Source organism: Pyrus communis, chromosome 11 (genome assembly GCF_041283825.1).
Source record: "Pyrus communis isolate YQ-2024b chromosome 11, ASM4128382v1, whole genome shotgun sequence".
In the NCBI taxonomy this organism is placed as follows: Eukaryota; Viridiplantae; Streptophyta; class Magnoliopsida; order Rosales; family Rosaceae; genus Pyrus; species Pyrus communis.
In genome coordinates this window covers 13950353-13957258 of record NC_142575.1, presented here as the reverse complement: position 1 = coordinate 13957258, position 6906 = coordinate 13950353, and the positions used below count along the sequence as shown (strand labels likewise).

At 37.2% G+C, this 6906-nt stretch overlaps 1 pseudogene; it reads right to left on the bottom strand.

Annotated features, from left to right (window-relative positions):
- Positions 1 to 561: 561 nt before the first annotated feature.
- LOC137742996 (uncharacterized) lies at positions 562 to 6110 on the bottom strand (annotated as a pseudogene).
- Positions 6111 to 6906: the final 796 nt, after the last annotated feature.

Here is a 6906-nt window from a genome sequence, read left to right as displayed (position 1 = left end):
TTTGCGAGTCCTAGTGGAAGTCCTTGGTGAAAAATATATGTATTTTGTTGTTTGACGAAAATGGCTTTTGAGCACCTCTGTTTCCTTATATTATATGCTTTCTATCATGTATTCAATTCAAACCCTAAAAATAAAGGTTAATTACACTAACACTCTTTTATCGAGTATCATAGAAGCCTACAAAAAAAAAACAATGAAAACAAAGGAAGATTATCAATTATAATTTAAATCTTATTTACTGTAACGAAACTTACAGTAAAAGAATTATAAATGAATACTTACATAAATTTCATCGCTACCTCGTTGCCATAATTGGCGTACATCCCCCCCAAACCACCACCTTGGAGAAAGGCTCCCCAGCCACCTGCCGTTCCTTGACTTGGTAAGATAGGGGTCGAGAATCGAAGTGGTGAAGATACGGTTTTTTTGTCCCGATTACCTTTAATTGCAGCAGATTTTTTTGTGCATAACAAAATATTAATTTAACTTAACTGAAAAAAAAAAAGTATATAAATAAACTTTGATTACCTAAAACTTTTCACTCTGAAAATGAATACAAAGCTACTCCCACTCGGCCCCCTTCTCCACAAACTCCTGGGGTAGTTTTGCAAGAGCTGCCTCAGGTGTCAGAAAAGTGTCGTAGTACTTATGCAGCTCGTACTTCCATGTCTTATACTGGCCGTTCCACACTAATAGCTCATCTACCACGACAATTTTATTACGGGCTTCATGTGTCCGTTAAAAAAAAATAAAAAAGTGTACAATTTTACCACAGGCATGATAAACACACGGTAAATAACAATTTTTTACTACAATTAAATTTTAATCCGTTGTAAAATAGCAGTGAACGACCACGCACAAAGTTGCACATTGTAAATTTACTAAGCCACCATGGACAATGCTCGTGGTCAATATTATTTGTATCCACAAACCCCTTTTGTTATCTACCACAAGCATAATGTCTGATAGAACCATACACGCTTAACTGAAAAATTTTGGAGGAGGTGGGACACTAAATTTTGCAAAATTTCAAAATGTGTAATTATCTATACTATTTAAGAAAATAAAAACTGAAACAATAACCGTGTAGAACCAGACAAACACCACACCCATCCATTGTGCAAAACTAGACCAGTAAAAGAAATCGTAGTAGTTTTCTGAACGTATGTCTATGAAGTGCAATTAAATTCTGAAACCCACTATCCACTTCTCCCACGACGGTTTCCTCCGCAAAGGAAAAACTATGCTTATTTATTCTATCATCTCATGTACTTATTATTATTTTTCTTTTATTTTATTTTATTTTATTTTTCAGTTTTAGTTTATTTGGTTTTGTTTCTATTTCTCGATTAGATTCCTCCATTTGGTACTTTGTATTCAAATGAGATTTTGATGGATTTTAATTCTTTTAATGAATCTAGAGGTATTCAATTAGGATTTTAAGTGATTCTCTGAAATTCAAAGTGTATTCAATCAGAATTTTAAGATAGTTAATTAAAATCCTTAGAAATTCAGGTGCATTCAATTAGGATTTTAAAGCAGTTTATAATATTCCGGGTGTATTAAATTAGAAATTGATTTTAAAGAATTTTTAAAAGTTGAGGAATTCGAGGGAATTTTAGAAATTTCGTAGTGTATTTTAAGCATCTACAAATTTCACCTCTCCCCGTGAGATTTCGAGGGAATTGAACCAAAATTTTACATGAATCTCTACCAATCAATTAAACTCCATAAAATTCCATGGATTTATAAAGAGAGTTTTAATGAAAAGGGTTTGGGCTAAGTTTAACTTAACCAAAAACCACCATAAACTATTATTTAACTAAAAGGGTTTCATATTTAATCATAAGGACAAAACTAACTTAAATCAAACCTTACAAACATTAAGAGACATGGGTTGAATAAAAAGCCCAAACACGGAATAATTTTTTTTCCAGCCATGCCCTTGACAGAAACTTCATTATGTCAGCCCAATTCAGTTAGAAGCAAACTTTTCTTTATTTACAACTATACCACTACCTCATCAAAGCCTAAATATTATATAAAAATGAAAGGGTAAATTACATTTTACCCCCTCAAGTTTGGGGCCAATTTCAATTTCTTACAACATCTTTAAAACATTTCAATTTCATACATTTACTTATCATTTAATTTCAATTCCATACATCCGTTAGAAAATCTGTTAAGTTAACCATTAAGTGATGTCATGGCAAATATGGGGTCCCCATTTATGCTGACGTGGCTACCACATTTGTTCCACTTGGCTAAACACTTAATAAAAAAATTTAAAATATTAAAATAATAATATAAAAAAAAATAAAAATAAAATAAAAACCAGAACCCAGAAATCCCCGACCCACTTCTCCCTCTCCTTATCCGCAACCCCCCAGACATGGGAATAGTACCTGAGCATCAACCAAAATGGTTCCAGCAGTGACGACATTTGCAAGCCTCGAAGTGCAAAGAAGCAGGATGCTAGGTAGCCTCGACACAATATTTCTCCATGCATCGTCCTGAAAAGTCTTTGCAAATTGGCAGCGAAAGCAGGTTGCTCACTCCAATCCTTTACCGCCAAGTCTGCGTGTGAAATCCCGTTCCTGGATTTCACTATTATAATCTCCGTATTTGTATTATTGAGATTTTATATTATTTTTCGAGAAATTATATTAATTGATTTGGATTTAGATTTTAATTAAATTAGTTACAAAGTTTGAAGTTTGGGAAGTAATTATCTAAAATTCGTTGACCTTTCGAGGTCACAAGTAACGTATTCAAATAGATCTTGAAACTACGAGCGCATAGGCGAAAACCATTTGCGAGTCCGGATTATAATGTTATAGATACGAACATTTGAAGTTGTGTTACTAAACTATAGATTTTAAATTTATTTTAAACTCTCATCTTGTGGGAAAGAGGCCAATCATATTTATGTGAGTTAAGGGAACCAATCAGGGGGAGGAAGAAGGAGGGAAAGGAGAGAAGGGAGGAAACACCCAAGCAACCTTGACCCGATTTCAAACCCCGACCCGGTTGTATCTCTTTCGTCCGACATCCAATTGAGGTGATTTTGGTGTCTATGGAAAGCTCTCAGCGAACCCAACATCTTTGTGGTATTATATTTCTCAATTTCTAATCTAATTTTACAAAACGAAGCCACAAAGTCCATGGTTTTCTGGCGAGTTTTCTCATGTTACGGTGATTCCAACAACGATTACCTGCGATCACCACCACCAATAGACTCCCCTCAACCCTTGGAGCAAGGCCCAACTATGTGATGAGGCATCGGAGTTCGTTTTGGCAATGAATCGAGGAACACCCATTTCTAGGTTTTCTGACGAGTTCGAGGGTAATTAGAGCTTTTCCTAGCCAAATTGAACTTGGCCACATGTATAAAACTTGCTCCACTTACTGAGATCTAGTTGCCTGTAAAATTTGGTAATTATTGAAAATAGTTGAATGTTCCGGCGAGTTGGGAAGATCGACCGCAACCCACGACGGCGCATGGCCAGTGTGCCAACAATGCCATTTTAAGTCCAATTAGATGCTCTGAATTCATAATTGATATCCGTATGAAGTGGTTTGATTGTTTGAACTTAGTTTCATTATGATACATCACTTGATCAAAATTTGAATCGACAATCTGACCGTTGGATCATCACCAAACTTTAATGCAATATAGAACATAATATTTGAGAATAGCTGGAACTGACGGATCGAGAATCTACTTACGGATCTTCCTAAATTATATTTCTAAGTTAGTAAAATTAATTGTTAACCACTACCTAATTCTAGCAATTGGCGGAGATCCGACCGTCAGATCACAATGAGATTTTAGTATGTTGTTCTTTGAGCATAATGTGGACCTTAAGAAGTTACAGATCTAGATTATGATGTGTGAATCTTCCGGATTAAATTGCTAGGGTATGGACCCCACCATTGATTTTTGTCAACAGGTCTTGAACCATTTGAATTACTAAAATTAGTATTACTAGAGACTCAGTGAAGCCTTGCGGACTTGTCTCGGGAGTGACTTTAATATATATGTGTGATATGGTGATTACCCTATTCTTTATATTAATATCCTTTGTGGATATGACATGGTTTTATAAATGTGTTTTCTGTTAAAATGTGATTCTTTTATAATTGGCCATCGATCTATTTTTGTTAAATTTGACTTGATTCATGCATTGGTAATATTTGTGGAAAAGTGATTCGAATTGCATATTGAAATGTTTTGTAAATTGAGGGGTAGTAGGGGACTATGCCCCTGCTTGGTTAATCCGCATTGGGGGGTCACTAGTGGTCCTACTTGGTTAATCCGCGATGGGTAATCACTGCCTAATAGATTTGTGGGAGTGACTCTGCTTGGTTAATCCGCGATGGGGGGTCACTACCTACATGGTTACTCAGGGGTGGCTTTGCTTAGTTAATCCGTTATGGGGGGCCACTTCTTGTTTGATTACTTATGTAGGCTTTGGCCGAACCGCGTCCCTCTAGCCCTAGTTTTTAATGTACATATGAACGTTGGTTTTTGAGAATCTTATGGTTTGAATTAGAAAAGTCGTTGGATGTCTAGGTGACTCATTCGGAGTTTTCAACAACTTGATTATGATTTCATAAAGCATGATTCTACACTTGATGTTTATAGATTGTGATCAATGGTATGTTTTTATTGAATATCACATACTTGTATTATTGTCAACTTACCCGAGCTTCGCAGCTTAACCGAGTTCTGATTTGCCAGTGCAGCATTCCCTTGATGTAAGCACTGATTTTACATATATCAGGTTTGGGTAGATTACGAGAAATCGTTTGGTATTTTGGTTCCGTTGAGTGGTTCGGAACCTGATGTTGTTGGATTCCGTTGAGTGGTCTAGAATCCTTGCTTTTGCTAATTCCCATAAGATTAGTCTAGAACCCTAAATTCGAGTGGATAGGAATCACCCCTAATAGACCTTGTGATTATAAATTAGAATTACCATGTTTATTACTCATAATCCAAGTAGGGAATTATATATAATTTCTTAGTTAAATTCGTGAAATGATAAGTTATCACATTGATTGATTAACGTAAATAAATGCTAAGATCATGCATTTTTTATTCATGAATTGATTAATTAACGGGATTGCGGAATGACTTTAGATATGGATGTCATTATTATGATTATTCTAGTTGATCAATGTGGCTTGAGAAGAATATTGTGCTTCATCATTGTTTCTTGAACATATTGCATGGTATGCATTGTGATATATTGTTGAGACATAACGATTTATGTGATAAATGTTCGAGTATAGTGAAATGGTGAACTACGAATGGCTTGATCCCTATTGTGGGTACGTAGGCAGTCTAACGAGAAGGTTAAATGCAACCATAAAGTATACGAAAAATCATTACTCAATTCGAGGCTTGAGCGTGCTTGGTACATATTCTGGAGGTGGGGTATGTTAGATATATGGATACTTGGTGACGTCATATGTCGATCCTGGACATATGTCGGGATCGGGGCTTGACACCGTGACTCGGAGCTTGACCATCCTCTCCACAAGCGACACTAGGTGCTTCCCATTGGTCATTGTGGTGTGGAGGTTGAGCCTTTAGATGGCCTTGGTCTCGTCATGGTCGCCACGGACTCCGAGACTCGTGTACTCCTCCATAGACTCCTTGACAACCGTGAAGGTGGTTTGAAATACCCGATACAAAACTCGCTCGACCAAGTCTCTGGACCCATACTCCAGCAGCAGCTTTGCGACGAACACCTTGACGAACGCCATGCTCGGGTTGTGAGTTAATGTGAGGATGAGACCGTATAGCATATCCTCGCTCAAATCGGGGGTTTTAGAAACCCTAGTGATGAGATCTTTGGATTCATCTTCACTTAAGTGAGGGGTTAGGTCAAGCATTCGAGCTTCATCATCTTGGGTTCAGGGGACGGCCTCTAGGAATCAGAGGCAGAATCGAATACAATCCTCGAAGATACGCTCCAAAGCCACCGGGAAGAGGTCGAGCGCCGTCAACACAGTGGTTATGGAGGCGGCGAGGTCGGGGTGTAGAGAAGTTGGAGGATGGAAATACGGGCATCCATGGCTTCTAGGGTCGATAAGACCCGCATGCTGATGTGGCAGACGACGTCATCTTGGGCATTGGGGTTTCGGGGTGGTGGAGGGGTCGCGGGGGAGGTGGGGGTGGGGTGGGGTGGGGTGGGATGGGATGAGGGGTTGCGGTGAAAGGATGGATTTCTGGGGGGGGTTGCGAGGTAGGAGAAGGAAGAGAGAGAGAAGTGGGTCGGGGATTTCTAGGTTCTTTTTATTTATTTATTTTTTTAAAAAAAAATTATTAAGTGTTTAGCCACGTAGCATAAATGTGGTAGCTACGTCAGCACAAATAGGAACCCTATATTTGCCACGTCATCATTTAACGGTTAACTTAACAGATTTTCTAACAAATGTATGAAATTGAAATTAAATTATAAGTAAATGTATGAAATTGAAATGTTTTAAGGATGTTGTAAGAAATTGAAATTGACCCTAAACCTGAGGGGGTAAAATGTCATTTACCCAAAATGAAAATTTTAAAAGTTTCTATCAGTTATCCCAATCAGGTCGTCCATTGTAGAACTAATTGATTTGACTTTTAAATAAATACAAAAATAAACTATTTGTTGTAGACGTAATTTACTGAACAATTATGGAGGCCATAGAGAGAGAAAGGTACGGTAATAGAGAAGTAGAAGAGAGAGATGTGTAATTGTGGGTGTGTTTGATTCACCCCATTGTGCCTTTATTTATAGTAGTAGAAAGGACAAAACCTTTCCCTTTAGGATAACAACATTTAATAGGTAATTTAATCCTAATAGAAGTATATTATACTTTCCCAGATTTCCTAGGATTTACACAATCACATTCATA